This window comes from Vicugna pacos, chromosome 25 (assembly GCF_048564905.1).
Source record: "Vicugna pacos chromosome 25, VicPac4, whole genome shotgun sequence".
In the NCBI taxonomy this organism is placed as follows: domain Eukaryota; kingdom Metazoa; phylum Chordata; class Mammalia; order Artiodactyla; family Camelidae; genus Vicugna; species Vicugna pacos.
In genome coordinates, this window is record NC_133011.1 from 522,176 (window position 1) to 541,852 (window position 19,677).

Consider the following 19,677-nt stretch of genomic DNA (forward strand, 5'->3'; position numbering starts at 1 on the left):
AATCTTTGTTGCTTATCTGTTTCATGAATAGTAGTTTGTACATGTTAACCCTAAACTCCTAATTTATCTCTCCTCATCCTTTTCCCCTTTGGTAACCATAAGTTTGTTTTTCTATGTCTGTGAATATGTTTGTTTTGTTTACAGATTCATTTGTATTATTTTTTAGATTCCACATGTAAGTGATACCATATAATATCTGTCCTTCTCTTTCTTTCTTTTTTTTTTTTTCTGTCTGACTTACTCCACTAAGTATAATCTCCTCTAGGTCCATCCATGTTGCTACAAATGGCAAATTTTTTCTATGGCTGAATAATATTCTCTCTCTCTCTCTACGTATAGGCATTTGGGTTGTTTCCATGTCTTCGCTAATGTAGTTTCTCCAAAGAAGACATACAGATGGCCAAGAGGCACATGGAATGTTACTCAACGTCACTAATTATGGAGAAACGCAAATCAAAACCATAAGGAAATATCACCTCAAACTGGTCAGAATGGCTATTATCAAAAAGTCTACAAATAATAAATGCTGGAGAAGGTGTGGTGAAAATGAAACCCCCCTACACTGTTGGTGGGAATACAAATTAGTGCAGCCACTATGGGAAACAGTAAGAAGGTTCCTTAAAAAACTAGAAATAGAGCTAAAATATGATCCAGCAACCCTACTCCTGGGCATATATCTGGAAAAGACAAAAACTCTGATTCGAAAAGATACCCGCACCCCAATGTACACAGCAGCACTATTTAACATAAAATTGTGATGCAATATTTTTAATGAGCTAAGTTAATATAAAAAAATCCACGATGAACCAAATTTTAATATCTAAAAATAAAGAAGACAACTAGTGCTACACTTGCCTAACTCTCAGACCCCACCTCAGGGATGAGGAACGGGGTCCTCCAGCTACTGGGAATAGTGCTGGAAGACAGTCCTTTGGCCTTCAGCCCCTTCAGGAATGTTCTCAGCTGGAAAAAACCACCCCTGAGTGGTCATCCAATTGAGGGCATAGAAATGACTCATTCCTTTACCTCTGTTGGGTCAGCAATGAGGGGTGACCCCAGCCTCAGTGCTCCCCGTGGGGCTGGCTGAGTCTTTCTTTGTGACAGCGACACAGCTGATATCTCCTGTCTCCTCCCCGCCCTCCTCCACAGGTCCTTCCCAGTAAATGTCTTGCTTGCTAAGCTTAAGCTGGGAGTTTGCTATTGAAGATACCAACTTGTGTCACTTGCTAATATTTGGTATTATCTTCCTGTACAGCATTAGTCATCCTGATGTATGTAAAATAGAATCTCAGTGTTTTTCAAAATTTGCATTGCTTTGATTATCAGTGAGGTTGGACATCTCTTGGCACGCTCTGTGGCCAGTAGGGCTTTTCCTTCTATGAACTGCCTATCCGCATGCTTTGCCCATTTTTCCACATGTGCTGTAAACTTTATAATGTAGAGCTGTTGTTGAATTGATAATTTGGTGAGCTGGCCGTTCCGTAGTCTAATTTTAGCAGTTTGACTGTCAGTGGATTAGCTTTCCTTGGATTCCATTTACACTTTTTGATTAACTGAAAAATTTGGCAAATTAGGTGAATTTCATTTGGCCAATGGAATTTTGGTGAATTGACTTCAAGTAAACTGGTTTTTGATGAATTGGCTTGTATCTACTAAGGATGTTTTGGCCACTAACTCTCCTTACAACTTTCCTTGAGAACGCTCCATGAGATCTGTCAAACCCAATGATGGGGGGAATGTACATGGAAGACCCCTGCCTCTTATAATCCAAACCCCCTACCGTGTTTCCTCCTTCTCCCCTTTCTACCCATATCTGATCACTATGCCCCTCTGCTCAATATCCTCCGTAGTCTCCCTCCACTCCATCATAGCAGAAGATGCCCTCTGCCATGTGACCTAGTCCATCCACTTTTGCTCCTTCCTTCTGTCAGCAGTGGCACGCCCAGTGTTACCTGCATCCAGCCATCTCTACTGTTCCTCAGACCAGCATGGCTCTCTCCCATCACAGAAAAACTGCTTAAAAGGGCTGACTAGACTTTTCTTTTTTTTTTTTTTCACTTCAAGTTTTATTTTGCCTCTTGCAATGGTCTTCAGATAGTTTTACAGTTCGTTTTCTACAGGAACTGAGCTGTGATCTAATAAACAATCAATGAAATGTCATCCCAATCTTAATAAATATTCATAACCATAGAGAAGATAGCATAGCACTTTACGATCCTAGAGGCCTGGAAATCTGTTTCATAGTTAGCTCTGTGACCAGAAGACCAGCCAAACTGATAATTAAAAGCCAAGATAAAGCCACAAACAAACTTGCTAAAAATCCTGATTCCATAAGAGGTTGACCATGAAATTCTCCAGATAAAATGCTAGAAATTGTCCACTCATGTACAAAATGTACTTAGAGAAAATCAAATGACATTAAGCCATTTTAAATAGTATCTTGCAAAGATCTTCCCTTCACCTAAGTCCTTGAAAATGCCAGCTAGGTTCCAGTTGTCCAGCATACCATACATATCCTGCTATCAGTTAAAGATTTCTAAACTGAATATAAAGAGGTCTTCCTTCACCTCACCCATTCAATGCACATTCACAGGCCTTGGTTCAAAGTCACCTGGTAGCACTGGGTACTGCTTTAAAAGATTCTCTTTTCAAAACCCGTACGGATGGAAATCTAGGAAGGAAAATCTTTCAAGTTTCCTTTTCCTTGATGCTCCCCTCTCAGCTCAAAGTTAAAACAGCTGATACAAAACTGCAGGGAAGCAAGATAACAATATACTGTTAGGAATCTGGAGAAGTCAGCCAGCCATGATTAAAAAAATGAATCCTGCAGAGATTACCTTCTAGTCTCAAGCTCAGAACCCTTAAAAACACCAAATCTAAATTAAAATCAACAAAGCTTTCGGTAACTGTGGTTAAAGAAAAAAAGTTAACCATAAGTCATTGGTTAAAGTGTGCTCATTCTTTCAAAAAATTAGATACAAACATGCAAGAACTAAAGACTGATTTAATAAAACCAGTAGTAACAGGTCTTGAAATTAAAGGACATCTGACCTGAGGGCAAATGAGATCAATCAGTCCCTGAACCCTACTTGCCAGATGTCTAAACTAACATTTCACATGCTGACCTGCATTGAGGTTAATTTCCAGAAGTGACTGTACTTTCCAACAGATTGAGTCCTATGGAAGTTAGGCTCTCGTACCCAAAGTGGTCATGGCCTAGCCCTAGGTGGGAGGCACTTCAAAAGTAATAAAACTTCTTAAAAAAATGAAGACAAAAGTAAAGAAAATCCACCTTCCACTGATTTAACATTATTCAAAGTGCCATCCTGAACCACACCCTTTCATTTTCAAAAGGAAAATTACAAAAACAGTAAACACAAAGGATAGTCAGGTTACAGCTAGTTTATATACAAAAAATTTTTTACAAGTTTGTCACTTTTAGGCTTTTGCCACAAACAACTGCACATTTGTCCCTACAAAGCACAACATGCCTGAACCAATGGTCACTACAAAGACGATTGGCCATGGCTTTACAAAAAGCAGAAAAACTGCCCAAATTGAAATCATTTATTCAGCTTACTATGCCATAACCATCCCACTTGGAATCTCCACCCTGAAGCCTCTGAAACCAAATCTTTCTCATCTTTGCCATGACCCCGAGAATGAGATACATTTCATTCAATAAGCCAAGGAGGATGACAAATGATTTTGATTACTCTTAGGTGAGAAATGCAACCATACTGGATGCAGAAAACAGTGCTGACTACATTTATTGAAGAACCCTTCCCTAAAGCCCATATAAGAGGTCTTGGCACCTAACACAAGACCCAATAAGGAGGCCCAGATCTCTTTCACACAGGATTTGCAGCAATACTATCTTCTTCCAGCCAGTGAGTAGTCTCAAAGTACGATGGGTGAGTTTTATATAGTCTTCTTTGTTTCCAATCCCCATCAGCTGATTTGTTGCTGCTCCAGAGGCTGAACTGTATGAAGACCCCAACCACCACACACCAGGTGAAGTTAAGAGACTTTCCGACAGTTCATAGTGCCAACAAATGTCACAGGCTCCGACCAAGTATAACCACATCCTTTGGAAATCCTTCCATTTTTGCAATTTCAAAACAGCCTAACTTGCTGTAAAATTCCAAAATTCTTTTATCATCCGGTCTCACTTCACAGAAAGCCCCTCGGGAGCCATTAGCCTTCAGTGAAGAAAGGAGACAAGCCATCATGCTTTTGGCTACGCTTGGGTCAGTTACTTTTTTGTGAATATCCATCCTTATCAGAGAAGGGAAGTTGGCAAGGAAAGTTTCTGGCAACACTTCCTGCTCTTCATGGAAACTCAACATTATTTTCTCAGCCTCAGAGAGTTCTTTGTCACCATTTGGCTTGGTATACTTCTCCTGCATGAAGGGAATCCAGGAAATTTTACATTTTCTAATGAAGGGAGTCACATCTACAGTGCCCAGGGCATAACCACATATGCCATCTTCATCTTCTAGGACAAAACAGTAATCCAGGCTGAGGGAAAGCAACCCTCCTACTAACTTGTCTCCAATAAGGTCAGGCTGACTTTGAAAAGGTAAACCCACTCCATCGTCATACATTTCTCTGCAAATCTTGTACACAGAAGCCTCATCTTTAGGAAAATATGGTCTGATAGTATAAACTTTGGAGGTAGGAGTCAGTGGGGGTGGTTGAAAAAAGAGGTCATTTGTCCCATCAATTGGCAGCAAACGCTGGAACTCTCCTGCTAGACCACCTCTAAAGGCCCAGGTTTCTTGGTCTCCAATTAAGAACTGTGCTGAAGAATGACTACGACACCCTAACCACTGTACAAAAGACTTCACCATAGACATTATACTCTTGATATCCCAAACATAGGAGTACATGTCATAAAGGATTGTCCTGTTGGCACAACTGGAGAGCCGAGTGAACATTCCCATCACTAGTCCACACATCTCTTCAAACTTGGCTGCTCGTGACCGCCATTCTTCAATTTTTTCAGAGTCTTTCCCTTTGCAATTGACGCTAACAACACTGCTATTCGCTCGAAGCCACTGGAACTCCCTTAACATCTGTGCTCCTTTGGGTCCACGTTCATAAGGAAGGTAGAATAGGTCAGCAAGTAATTGTAAATCCTCCAAAGTCACCGGTTCTGCAGTGTACAAAGGCTTTTCATTTGGACCAGGCACAAACTCCTCCTTGTTTGTCTGTTCATCAGTCTGCATAGGGGCAATATCACTAATGCAATCTTCCTGCATAGACATCTCTGGGGATTTTGATTCAGCTATGCTCTCTTTATCAGTGTCCATTGGTTTCAATTCCTCTGCCATCTTAGCTTTGACAATTTCAGTCAGTATTTGATTGTCATTCTTGTGGTCTGTTTCTTCCTGTTTTTCCACTACCATGTCCATGGATTCCTCATCTGGGCTGTTTCTTTTCTTCTTCCTTGGTCAGAGCTGTAGGCTCACCACTCAAGGCTGCTCCTTGGCTCATAATGGGCTCCTGGTAAACTGTTGTAACTACAGTTGTGGCATTTAAAGAAGGTGCTGCAACTAGAGGAGTCCCATCAACTACACTTGCTTTAGAGCCACTGTGTGCAACTTGCCTACTGCTGTACTGATGAGGTACGCCAAACTCCTGCAGCCATTCTGTTAAAGCTAACTTTAGAGCCATCTGTGGACTATAGAGTACATCAGTTTCAATATCTTCATCACTGCCTTCATTTTCTAACTTTATCTGGATGGATACTGTACTGTCTTCACTGTCAGTCATTACGACATCTTTTCTCACTCCATTCATGTTTGATTTGTACCAAGTGGCAAGGGTATGGATAGCAACATAGTTGGCTTCAAATTCACAATTTGGATTAGCCAGGACTCCTTTTAACCATGGGATGAGTTCTGTGGATCTTCCTTTGTATGGGCCCAGAAATAGTCTCTTCTGGTCATAATCATTAGCATGAATGTTATCCCAGATTACCGGAGCTCTCTTAATAATCTTAGAAACCTCTTCAATGGACTCTACTGGAATTTCTTTAGATACAACTTTGGGACCTGTCCAAAGCACCTCAATTCCAGGTAGCAGCTTTTCACCCACAGTCCTTAAGTAAGGAGACTGAGACACATTTGGATAACAGAAAGTGCCACAATATTCTGTGGGACAGAAGAGGAACGTTTCTGGCTCTCCTAGATACTGATAAATTTCATTTGTGATGGAGACCTGGGCATGCGCAAAAGAACTGAATACCTCTTTGTCAGCTGCACACATATTATGGTCAATATCATCAAAAAGAAAGCAAATGACCTGCACCCAAACTGAGAAACCTGATCCAGTTTGCGTTTTAAGGTAGATACTTCCTTGGGGTTAGAAAAGGTAATATCCAATCCAGGTGAGATAGCATAGATGAACTCTATCTCATATTCCCGTGCAGCAGAGATGAGAGTCATAAGTTGCTCAGCTTCTTCCACTGAATACATCTCTCGGCAAAACATCCTATGTTTGTAGTCATCTTTTGGAGCATACAAATATGTATTTAGTTCCCATTTCTGGAGCCTTCTAAAGAGTTCTTTTCTCTGTTCCATAACCCATGGTCTTCCATAAAATCCTTCCACCACGCCACATAGGAACCTCTGAGCCCCTCCTGCCGCCCCGGCCACCGCTGCTCCCCCGGCCCCGGATGGGTTGTCTTCTCCGGGGGCCGGAGCTGCCGGCGGCTCCAACGATGCCCCCGCGGAGGCGGCAGGGTTGGAGCTGAGCTCGCCCTCCCGCTCCTCCAGCGCCGCCTGGCTCTCTTTCTGCACCATCCTCCTGACCCCGGCCGCCGCCACCTCTGCAGGTCCTCCTCGGCCTCCGTCCGTCTGTTGGGCTGCAGGCCCGGAGCCCTAGAGAGGGCCTCGGCTCCAAGCGCGCCCCCCTCCTATTCCTCCCCCTCCCCCTCTGCCCTTGCCCCTCCCTCTCCGCAGGGACCCGAATGCCCTGATGAGAAGGGCGGTGGCACCGGCGCGAGCCCTTTGTCAGCCGCTGCTTCAGTCTAAGCTAGGGATCCGGAAATCCGAGCGGAGAGCGAGGCCGCGATCTCCCGTTGCCTAGAGGTAGATGGCCAAGGCGCCTTTTTTCGTTCTCAGTCGGCCTCTGCTGCCCTTCCAATAATCCTAGTTCTTCCGCTGCCTTCACCCGAAGCCCCTAGATCTCCTCTGCCACTGCCTCTACCGCCCGCTTCCTGTTTATCCGCCTGACTAGACTTTTCATCTCCACTTATTGCCTCCATTCTCTCCTCAACCTATTCGTGATGGATTCCACCCCCAGGACCCAGCAGAGACTGCTTTTGTAAAATGCCCGATGGCCTCCAAGTGGTAGCGTTCAGAAGTCACCTGACCTTTCAGGAATATACTTTCTGCACAACTACTTGCTCCTCTTGAGACAGCCTCAGCTCTTGGCCTCAGTGACGCCACGCTCTCTCAGTTTTTTGTTGGAATTTCCTGATTCATCCCCCCTTTTGTGGCTGTCTCCTTCTCCACTCAGCCTCTAAAGGTAGGAGCTCTCCAGGGCTGGAGGCTGGGTCCCTCCTCCTGTGTTCTCTCCCCAGGGTATCGCACTGTATGCCATGGTCCTAATACTATCTATATGCTTTATCTGCTGTCTCCTCAGGCCAAGCTCACCCCACATTTGAGTGGAGAAGGAGACAGCCACAAAAGGGGAGAAGAATCGGGGAATTCCAACAAAAAAACTGAGAGAGTGTGGTGTCACTGAGGCCAATTAGCTGTTTCCTCGGCTTGAACCCCCTCCCCCAACTCTGCCCATCCCCACCTTTGCAGGTCTGAAACCCTCTGTGCCAGTCAGATATGACTTTAAATGGCATCTCCTCAGAGAGGTCTTCTCTGAGTATCCAATTTAAAGTAGCCGTCCACTTACTCTTTACTTCACACCATTTTAACTCTCTCCACAAGCCCTTCTGGTTTTCTGGGGGTTTTGTTGTTGTTTTTGTTTGTTTGTTATTTATTTCTTCCCTTTCTGACTACTCTAGAGAGAATATAAATCCCCATATCAGTACAGACTTCATCTGTCTCATTAGGCAATCAATAAGCAAGCAAATAGATCGACTTTGAAACACTTTAGCATATACAGTTTGATTTTAGGGACATGCCCCTTCCGTTAAGTTACATACAACTGTACCTCAGGCTGTTGGCATTTTCACCAGAAATGCACAGTCCCGGGAAAACCAGCAAGTATTCTCATTTGGAATTCCATCTTCTGTACCCTGCAGCAGTTCTGTCCGACAGAAATGTAACGTAAGCCACATACTTAACATTAACTTTGCTAACAGCCACTTTTTAAATGCTAAGAAAGAGGCTGAAATGAATTTTTGGAATGTTTGATTTAACCCAATATATGTGATATTATTTTGACATATAAAATTATTAATGAGATATTTTATTTAATTTTTTTGTGGGGGTTGTACTAATATTAGGTAATTATAGAAGTAGGGGACTGGGCAGATGAGGGAGGATGGTCCAGAAGATGGCATTATGCCCGCCTCCAGCATAAAGGGACTTCACTTCTTCTAAATGAGTGTCAGCAAAAAATGGGTTAGAACCAACAGCTGCAACTGCTCGGTAGAGAGAAGAACTTGACCCGACAGGACCCAGTGCTCATTGTTATATAATTAACATTGCAGTTTTGGCCCCTCCATGGGTTTTTCTGTGTACAGCATGGGTAAGGACGTGCGCAAAGGAAACAAGCATTCCAGGGGCAAGAGCCGTCAATCAATCCAAAGACCATCTCTAAGCCCCGGTACAGCATAAGAGAAAGGGCAAACAAAGACCACCGCTTTCCCTTCCTTGGATCAGCCCGCCTCCCGTTTCTGGAAGTGTACTTTTCTTTTCCTAAATAAATTCTTCAAAATCTTTCGATACACAATGCACTCCATCTCCCATCTGTAAACTTGTCTTTCGGGTAAGACAAGGACCGGGGTCTGCTCCTTTTTGGGGGAGCACTAAGTCTTCCAGCTCTAATGTATCTTACGCTTAAAGAGCACCTCACTTGGCCTAGCTGAAGCACTCCACAGCCACATGTGGCTCCTGGCTACCATATTGGATAGCACAGCCCTCGAGAGTTTACCACAAGTTCTCCTGTTAGCGAGATCTTGATCAATACTTGAAGCTCTGAAAATTTGCATCATGAATGTCCAGCATTTTTTTTTCCCTTGGGGAAACTGATGGCCTGTTAAACAGCAAGATGAATATTTAAAATGGACTTTCATGGGTGAAATGAAAGATGTTAAACAAACATGGAGCAGCTACAATACTTTTGAGACACTTTCCACTCTAGTGTGCACAGGGTGTAAGAATTAGGAGGCCTATAGCTTGTATTTGCAAGGATGGCACTTGAAGTTGAATTCCTAAATGGTCCCAAGTCCAGTCATTGGTTTAGGAAGACTTACGGTTGTCTGATGCCAACTCTACGGCTAATGGCATACTGCCTCTGGAATGTAGTTCTGCCATTCTGGCTAAGCTGAAACTCTCTTGCACATGGTGGTCAGAGCCCACAAAGCACCTAAAGGAATAGAGAGCTGCCACTTCATTCACCCGACCAGCAGGAACTGCTTTGTGCTTCCTTAAGGAGTATTTATTCAGAAATGTGTGTTTGACAGATTTTTTTTGAGGCTTGCTTTCATAGTAGTAGTAAGACTGTGGAAGTAAAGAAAGCCTCAAATTTTTCAGCAGGAATTTTTCAGCAAATTGAATTGCAAGTTTACCTATAATCCAATGGACTTGGGGCAGTTCACGGCAGTCTTCACAGCAAACCTCTGTCAACCATTAACGCTCAGCTGAAGCTCCACCTCCTCCCCGGGCAGACATCAGCCCACTTCCCTTGCCTCCCATTACACCTTTTCAAAGGCCCTCTGCGTTGCAATTATTTTTATGTATGTATGTATATTACATTGTAATTACTGTTATGTGTGTGTCCCTCCCGGGACTGTTAACTCCTCAGAGGGCAGGGGGTCCTACCTTTTAATCTTTGTATAACTAGCAAACTCAAATCAATGCTTTGCTCTCAATATGCATTTAGTAATCATTTGCAAGATGAATGAACTAATGAACCACAGACAATACTCCATTTAATGCTAAGGAAATGCTCAACACGGAGTGGAGACACAAGACACATCCTGCCTCAGTGCCTTGTAATCGAAGTAAGGCAATCAGTAGACAAGAGGGGGCTCAGAGATGGCCTGAGGTGACAGAAAATGGCAGATGTCGGTAGCAGTTTTCTTAATTTCTCCATTAATGAGAGTGATTTTTTTGTTTTTTGGTTTTTGGTTTTTTTCTGCTTTTTAATCTATCATCTGACATCATTTAGCTAATATAGTCTTTTCCATCTTTGGGGGGACTAACTGTGGATCTTGGCTATTGTCTTTATTAGTTTGGTAATGACTTCATTGGGTTTAGGGGTCATTAATCTCTTGTTAATGTTTGCAACTTTGACAAACAGATGAAACATATTCCCCTTCATTCAAAATTTGATCTAAAATTAATTATCTTACTTTTTTGGCTTCAGGGCTTGTATATTTTCACATCAGAAGGTACACTTAATTTTAAATGAAGTGATTTTTATAACCTTCCTCTGAAAATTTAAGAAGGGCACTTGCTCTTTAATCTAGGTAATTATATCTCTGGTTTTGAATTAGCTTTTCTTTTTGGATGCGCTAGTTGCCTTCAGCATTTTTCTGTCTCTGTGTCTTCTGTATCCAGTCACAATTTGTCATGATGTCCATGCCTTTTAGCTTTTAATTCCCTCCAGAGACCCAGCCATAAAGCCAAGACCTTTTAAAAATTGTGTCACATGTTTCTACTTTCAGGAAAGTGCACATTCTGGGGCTTTTTTGAAGTTATTATTTTTTTTTTCCTTTTTACACTGATGTCTACAGTTCCCTGAAGGAAGTTACTTCTACTGGCTTCACTCATTCCTGTTTCTTTAGTGGCTCACTCTGATTCGAGAAGGGAAGAGTTATGACTTCCTGTTCCAGGAAAAGAATGAAGAGAAGACAACACAGACCATCAGGAGGCTACTCAGAGCACTGGCCTCAAGTCCGGAAGCTTCTGATCTGTAATGAGAAGCCCTGTGGCAAGGGGCGTCCTTCTCATCCTGCTGCTTTGGCTCGCCTTGTGAGTCAGGAGCACATGACTGCCTGAAAAGTATAGGTCAAGCAACTTCATGAAATTGCTCTAATGTGCTCTACCCACAAAGCATAGAAAGAAAGACAGAATGAAAGAGAGGGATGACTAGTAGACTGCAAATAATCATGTTTATTCAATAAGAAGGAAAATGTGAGTGACAACCATAAGGATTCCACCTATTCATCATGGTCTTTATGTGGGTTGGAATTTGAAATAAAGAGTAGCTGAAGTTTGTTTCTGGGTTGGAAAGTTGAGCTTCAGTAGATCTTAGATTTTTTCCCTTAGTGTTAATAGAATCACGGATTCTTAATAGAAAGCTGAACCCCGGAAGGTGGCTCGTCACAGACCAATGCCATCAAACCAGGGTCTGAGAGAGGGAAATGCTTCAGGGACGCCATGAAGGTTTCAGTTAAGCTTCATTTTAAAAATATTAGTAAACATTTAAAAAGCTGAAAAGCTATGACTTTAAAAAAATTACACATAACTCCAAATATTTGATACACCAAATTTAACACATCAGAGACCATTGATGAAATAATGTGTGCTGTAGGTTAACACAATAATCAGACCTGCAACATAAGAATAGTTACCACTTATTATATTCATATGCTGTACTAGGAATAATGCTAACTAGTAGCCAATTGACTAATAACTATTTAACTAACAGATAAATAAATATTTGACTATTTATTTGATTATTTCTTCATAAGTCATTTAATGTCTTTCTCACAGTGTTTCTATGATGATTAAATGAGAAGATGCACATAAACTATTGAGTCCAGTACTTGGCACAGTGTAAGCATTCCATATATATTAACTACTATGAATTCTCACAAACATTCCTGTGGAGGGATTTTTACCACTGTTATATTATCTGTAATTTGCTTTAAAATTCTTCAACGTAGTGCGTATTAACTTTAATCTCTATCCTCAGGGCGTTAGTTAACATTTGTAGTTCCCTAAATGAAAATATACAATCCAGGGAGTTAGCATTTTAAAGACTCTACTCCAAAACTGAGGCTCCACTATCATTATTCCTGATCAACACCGGAAGGTTTCTAATTAGCATAATGGATGTGAGAAATGACATTTCATTGGAGAAATGAATAGTGCTGAAGGATGAGTGGACTGACTAGAAGTAATGAATAGACACCCCTGCCCTTGAATGAAGAGGAAAGAATCAAGCTAGCCCAATAGCCTACACCGTTCGAATAATATTAGGATTCTGACTTGTTCTGAGTGTAGCATTTAGTGGAGGTTTACGTCACCCGACTGAGCAGGCTGTTAGCTGAGCGAGGCTGTCAGGATACTTCAGCACCTGCCTGAAGTGAAACTTGCAGACAAGCTGCTTTCAAAGTGTCTGAAAGGACAGAGAGTTAGCACTTCCCTGACCTTTCGTAAACTAAGACCAAATGGCTACATGGTAAGTGCTTGTATGTTGCAGAACTTGGAGCTGTAAGGTACTTTCTATGTCCAGGGTGCCGTGGGAGGAATCTGCTTCTCCCTGTTGGAGGTTTCCTCTGTCTTCTCAAAAGAACTCGGTAACTGTCAACAACCAGATTGGCTTGGCTGGTTCTCGATGATTCTCGTTTGTAAAGCTGAGGCTGAAATTGCTTAAGAATTCTGCTTGGGGTCAGTTTTGTAGTTAGTGTTGGTGGCGCCGAGCTACGTGGCGTCGAAGCCTAAGTTCCTAACAAGTGTGTTCCACCGCCTCTCAGAGAATTTGTTGAGTGAGTAACTGCCCTGTGGTGATTATATCATATCGTAGATTGTTGTAGCAGTTTCTGTGAGCTTTGTGTACTTCTCGTCTGACTTCTGTGTTATGATAAGGCAGGCATGTGGTTGTTAGATACTGTTAATGATTGAGACTTCAAACAAAATGTCCTGACCTTTTTCCAGCTTCTGAATTAGTCCAACTGAAGAGTATCTGGAGATATCAAAAAGGACAGTGAAAACACCACACCGTTTACAATAATACACACTGAAAACAAAATAGAAATATAACATGAACGCCAAGGCAGGTATTAGATGATGTCTGTTGCTCACCACTTCAGATGTCATTGTTCTATTGTCATTAAACAGCCTCATTGTTCTCACTGGGTGACTTTATAATGAGTAGATATTACATATCTGAAATTGTAAAATAATAGCATATGTCTGGATTCAAATCCCAGTGTTAATTATTCCACCTGTATGAGAGTTGGTAAATAATGTAACTTCTCTGAGCTTTGGTTTTGTAATGTGCGAAAGGGATACTACTATAAAATTGGAAAGATTTCTATGAGGATTAAATAAATGAAAATATGTGAAGCATGTAGCACTTCAATATACGAAAGCCATGATTTTTATTACTCTTTGTATCATTATCATCCAGTCCCATGTTCTACATAAAGTAAGAATATTCTCTCCACCAGTCTTGGCCTATAATAACTAAGCTTCCTTGAATGCTTCCAGTGACAGGGAGATCACTACTTACTATTCCATTAAGTCCATATCTGTACCTGGAAAATTCCCACCTTTGATCCTAGTTCTGCCTCTGGAACTGGAAATTTACTTCATATTCCCACGAAGCAACCCTTTAGCTTTTTAACATGACATCTTCACACGAGATGGGAGGGTCAACCGAAGAGAACAACCTGAGGTTGGCTTGTCCCATTTGATTACAGAAAACAGGTGACACAGGACTTGCTTGGGGGCATACACCAGCCTCCAACCCAGCCAAGTTGAGTGATTATATACCAATAACCAGAGTTCTCAAAATATATAGACTGTAAGCAAGATGAGTGGCTTTCCAGGAAGAGCAATTTGGGAAGTCAGAACAATGCTTCTTTCTTTTGTGACTTGGAGGCTGTTTGTCCTTAGGAGCCTCAACTAAATCCCAATCCCCCAGAATAATGACCATTCTGTTAGGGGCTAGGTACACATATACCCATTACTCCCATTTTATAAACGAGGCGCTGAGGCTTAGAGGTGAAGTAGCACTAAGACATACATTTAGTGATGGGCTTCCAAGCCAGTCTGGCTGAATCCAGAGCCCACGTTCTTATCTCCTCAGCAGTCATGAGTCACTGGAACAGTCTTAGTGATGTTTTCTGGTAGCTAATTTCAGCCTGAAAGAGTTAGAAAGCTGCCTTAGAGTTGTTACTTTCCAAATATACCGAATATTAACATTTTAGCCACTAAATTTAGCAGATCTGAGGTTTTCATGGTTATGTTTTATTTTAAAATGTGGTAAAGGAATTGTAAGAATATTATCTCTTCCTTGGAGGTTCAAAAATCAACTTGCCATTGGGGAGGAAAAAGATAACGTGATCTATAGGATATTTTTATAATTCTGGAGTCAGCATCCGTGCACCTTGCACACATGAATTTGCTCCAACTGCAGATCACAGCCTGAAACTTCCACAGCGATTGTCAACTAACACCTTTGCCTCCCTGAATATTTGCCTTCAAAGCATAAAAAGGATAAGGAAATGTTGGTGACTCGGAACACCTGTAATATTCCAATAATTCTTATTGTCAGAAGGAATTGCAGCAGAATATAGTGGTTAAGAGTGAGGGCTCTGAAACTCTGCAGCAAGTTTGAACTTGGCCCTGACCGCTTATCAGCAGCATGAGCTTGGACGCATTCCTTCTTTGGGCTTCAGCTTCCTCATCTGTAAAATCAGGGTAGCAGTAGTGGTGTTGTTGTGGAGGTTAAACGTGTACGGCGCCTTGAACATGGCTGAGCATGTAATAAGCACTTTATGTTCTTCTTACTTTCCCTCCAGAAAGGTTTGGGGAATTGAATGGTTTATGTAGTACAGCGCTGCAGAATAAACCCATGTGTATGTGTAAATGTGGGTGCATAGGGGGGAGCGAGGGAATGGGGAGGGGGGTGGTTATTTAGCGTTTTAAAGAAACTAATCCAGAGCCCACATCTCGGAAGTGGTTGTTTAAGCATTTCAAGTATCATTAAGAATCTACACACCAGAAGGCTCAGAAACTGGTATAAGGTTGTACCACAGCTTTTCTTTCTTCCATTGGCTCTACCGAGTGTTAGGATATGGGTTTGGCTAGAAAGTTTCACAGGACCCGCTGTCCTTACCTGAAGGAAGAGGAAGAGCCCTGGTGTTTTCCGAGCTGCATCTCCATCCTGAGCTCTGCTTGGTCCCGTGTTTGCCTCTCTGTTCACAGAGGGCTCTGCCCTGAGATGCATTTGGAAGGTTGGTTAATCCATCGGTCAGAATCCTACAGAAAGACTACAAGTGAGCTTCCCACACAAGGTGCAGTCAGAAGGCCTGAGGACAGCCGTGTGGCTGTTTTTGTGCCTGGTGGCCAATCAGTGTTTATACTTTACCAAGAGGCTGGTCTAGGATATACTTTCATTGAAACATACTGTCTTACTGAGTAGTCTGTTGGAGGAGATAGGAGGAGAGGGAATTGATGGCTTTTATCTGCATCGGAGGCCAGAGGAGACTAATTCTTACCAGAATAACCACTGACCATTGAATGACCAAATTGGCATAGGTCAGCCCCCAACACTGAGAGGTCTTATGTAAAGGACTCAGCTCGGTAATTGATACTCTTTTCATTCCCTGAAACCTGCCTTTCCTACCAGAAAGCAAAAAGGTAGGCCTGCAACCAATTCATTCATTTATTTGACAACTATTCAGAGGGCCCACTCTGTGCCAGGCACTGTGTTAGGTGCTGGGGACATATGCAGTAGTGTGTAAAGCAGCAGTTCTGCCCACACGGAGCTGACGTTCCAGCGAGCGAAGACAATGAACAAACTAAAAAAAATGCCGTCAAGCCTTCCTCTCCATCTCCCCGGGTCCTGCATCAGTACCAGAGAGCAAGGTGGAGGTGGACCGGCCTTGTGAGGTAGAGGCGGGCGCCATCCTGGGGAGGCTACTTTCTTAGAAGCAGTCGCAGGGGTCTAGGAAATGGTTTGTCCCGGTGCTTCAGAACAGTTCTGCAATGTCCACGAGCAGTAAACAAGCAAGAAACAAAAGCAGAGTCACTGAAGAGCCACCGCCTATGTGTTGTATGTGTTCTGAGCAGAGACACTGCACATGGGTACTCCACATCCATGGGACCAGTGTGGTTTTCTACCTATTTGAGAAAAACCTCCAGTTCAAGATTCCCTTTCAATATTCAGAAGTAAACAATTAGCTCAGCTCTGAGCCAGCCTGACTCTGAAACATCTATTTGCCCCTTATTTCAACCCTTAGATTCAAGAGCTTGTTTAGTGTCACATCTTTCCTTGCCTCCCGTCCCCAGCCTACCCAGCCCACCTGCCTCCACTGCTTGCTGACAAGTGACCTCTTTGCTCCCAGGGATGGTCTTTCTCTTCTCCTCATTGTTATCCAAGGCTCCCCGGCCTCCATTTCCCCAATATTCTAGGATTATGCCTTTGTCTTTTATTATCCTGTCGCCTTTCCCTTTTAATAATTGCATTCACCCTCCTTCAATAATAAAAGTAAAAAGGGAGAGTAAGTTAGGTTTTAAGCGTAGGACTCAAGAAAAAAAAGTCATTTTGATGTTAATCCAAGCACAGCTGAGGGTTGCCTTGGGAAATATATGACATAGACAGGTTAATTATACTGTGATTATTCATATCACAAAAATATTGCAATGTTACTGATGGGAGTATTATATCTATTTTAAAAACTCCAGCAAAGGTAAATGATTAAAAATAATGAGCTCCTGGAACATTTAAAGTAGAATTTGATTTACACATATTTTACTTACAAATTTTGGAGACAGTGCATTTTGTTCTAAATGAGTCACACCAATGTAATACTGAAATACGAAAGCAAAAATCGAAAAGTATCTCAACTGGTTGGAGCCCCTTTGGGGTCATCATTGTCTCATGATGATTAACAATGACTTTAGGTATTGAGATAAACAGAACTGTCACAATTAGTAATTACTTACTTACTTTAATGATTGAATATTGATTTAGCCGCCAGCCATTTGTAAGGACTGGGTAGGTCCCCCCTAAAAGTGTAAGACAAGGTACTTACTCTCAAGGTTACTTACAATCTAACCATGAAGATAAACCATATGTATAGAGAAAGTGAATAAAAACCTCAAGGGTGATACAGTAGGTACCAGTTGAGTGGTGTAGATGGACAGGTGGTGTGTCAGTTTTGAGGAAGGCTGATTGGCAGGCCAAGTGGATAAGGTTCACTCCACACTAGTGTCTGGATCATCTCAATTACTGTAAGTAGCTTTGGCATCTTCTTAACTCTCGCTCTGTATCTTTAGTCTTTTTCACGCAATTGATTTATTTAAGTGGGCAATATATAGTTATGTTGTAACGTATTTTAATAGCTTGAAAATATACAGTGAAGTGAGTCCTTATGAAGACATACCCTGATCCAGCAGCAACAGAGTTAGCTGTTCACTCCAGAAAATGAACCAGGAGGGGTTACCAGGAGGCCAGTAACTTATCTGAAATAATATTTATACCACCCAGCAAATAGTGAAGAAAAACTTCCTTCAGCTCTGGACATGGTAGTAATCAAATCCGGTGGCAGGGCTGACATGAGCACAACTCAACAGACAATCCAGCATATCTGTCTTACATCTGGCTGCCGCTACCCAAGAGTTATTATGACATCCAACAGTGGTTAAGTATCAGTAATTTAAACCCCTGTGATTATAACTAAACTGCACCCCTCAAACAATACATTCATGTTGATTTCTTCATCCAGAAATATATATACAGTGAAAATTGGCCACCCCCTGCCCTCTTTCACTGCACGTACCCGCTTTCACCGGACTGCTTCTCTCCCTGGAGACCACCGCCATTACTGGTGCCTTATGTGTCCCTCCAGAGTTAGTTCTATGCATGTACAAACATACACAAATGACAGAGCCTATGTACTAGTCCAGATCTTTCGCTAACTTGAAGATTTATCTTGGAGATCATCATATCTCACTAGATTTACTTCACTCTTTTTGTTTGTTTGTTTTCTGTTTTTGTTTTTGTTTGGTCGGGAAGGTAATTCGATTTATTTATTTATTTAGTGGAGGTGCTGGGGATTGAACCCAGGACCTCTTACATGCTAGGCTTGCACTCTACCACTAAGCTATACCCTCCCCCTCTACTTCATTCTTTTTAAAGCTGCATATTATTTTTTTCTTGCATTCTTTTTTAAATTGAAGTATAGTCAGTTTACAATGTTGTGTCAATTTTTGGTGTACAGTGTAATATTTCAGTCCTACGTATACACACAGATATTCATTTTTATATTCTTTCTCATTATAGGTTACTACAAGATTTTCAGTATAGTTCCCTGTGCTAGAGAAGAAAAACTTGTTATTTACCTATTTTATATATAGTAGTAGAGCTGTATATTATTTCAGTGTCTGTATGTGCTATAATTTGTGTCACCTCTTGATGGCTATTTAGGTAGTTCCTTAGCATGTACACTTATTTTTAATTTTTAATGTTTTTAATTGAAATATAATTAACATCAATTAAAATGCAGAGATCTTCAGTGTTGAGTTTGGAAGACTTCTGATGATCATTTACACCCATTAACCACTACCTAAGATAAAACACAGAATATTTGCATCTTCACAGAAAGCTCCTTTGTCCCTCTGCAGTCAGTCTCCCCTGCCCCTCCACTGCTCTGATTACTATCCTTGTAAATTAATTTTGTCTGTCCTTGAACTTCAAAGATTGGATTCAGATAGAATCTACTCTCTTTTGTCAGACTTCTTTCATTCAGCATCACATTTTTCAGATTTGACCATGTTTTTTGCAGATTTAATCTTAATTTATATACTAATCTAAATAAATAAGATTTTTATTGAAGTGCAGTTGATTTTCAAAGTCATTTTAGTTAAATAAATAAGATTTTGCCTATGCTCTGGGTGTTTTAGGGGGTTACAAATGCTAATTAATTGATTTACTAATTAATCTCATCCAAAGAAGGATGGACCTTTGAAATGGTTAAACAAAGATTTGAAAGGAGTCATGAAATTAATATTAACTTTCATTTAAAAAGACTGCAGTATTTTAGGTGACGCTAAGATTGATATGTTACCTCTTTGATATGTAACAAGTGGATGTGATTTTCTGAGAGTCCATGATTTTAAACCATTCCTCTTTTAAGTGCCTTACTTCCTGAATTTCTAATATGTGTTTTGAGATTTTTGCCTGATGGCAATGATAGTCCTCATATAATTATATTCAATGTTCCTGGAGATGTAAACAGAGAAGACTTCTTGGAATGAATGCACAATAAACTCAAGATTGACTGTGGTATACACCCTCCCATGACTATGTAAAAGCCATTCCTCCCTGCTCCCTTCACCGTAGCAGAGCCTTGGTTTGTTCCATTTCCCTTGCTTTGGGGAGTACAGGTCTGTCCTCAGCTCCAGAGGCTGAGCCAAATGTTCTAAGGATGGCAGAACTGAGAGACAGCGAAACTGAGGCTGTTACTGTGTACTTAAATGGAAACCTAAGGGACAGAAATTTTTTGTTGGAGGTTTTGAAATT

At 41.5% G+C, this 19,677-nt stretch overlaps 1 long non-coding RNA gene and 1 pseudogene across 2 annotated transcripts in view; both read right to left on the minus strand.

Moving 5' to 3' along the window:
* Positions 1 to 2,057: 2,057 nt before the first annotated feature.
* Positions 2,058 to 6,857, minus strand: LOC102541709 (protein O-GlcNAcase pseudogene; annotated as a pseudogene). Its single transcript, XR_012064096.1, has one exon. The product of XR_012064096.1 is annotated as a protein O-GlcNAcase pseudogene (transcript).
* Positions 6,858 to 11,583: 4,726 nt separating this feature from the next.
* LOC140689221 (uncharacterized) overlaps positions 11,584 to 19,677 on the minus strand; it is a 213,626-nt gene continuing 205,532 nt past the window's right edge. Inside the window, exons 3-5 of the long non-coding RNA XR_012064100.1 lie at positions 15,268 to 15,367; positions 14,173 to 14,290; positions 11,584 to 13,107 (exon numbers count right to left, since the gene is read on the minus strand). This is a non-coding gene — a long non-coding RNA (uncharacterized lncRNA). The remainder of the gene's footprint in view (positions 13,108 to 14,172; positions 14,291 to 15,267; positions 15,368 to 19,677) is intronic.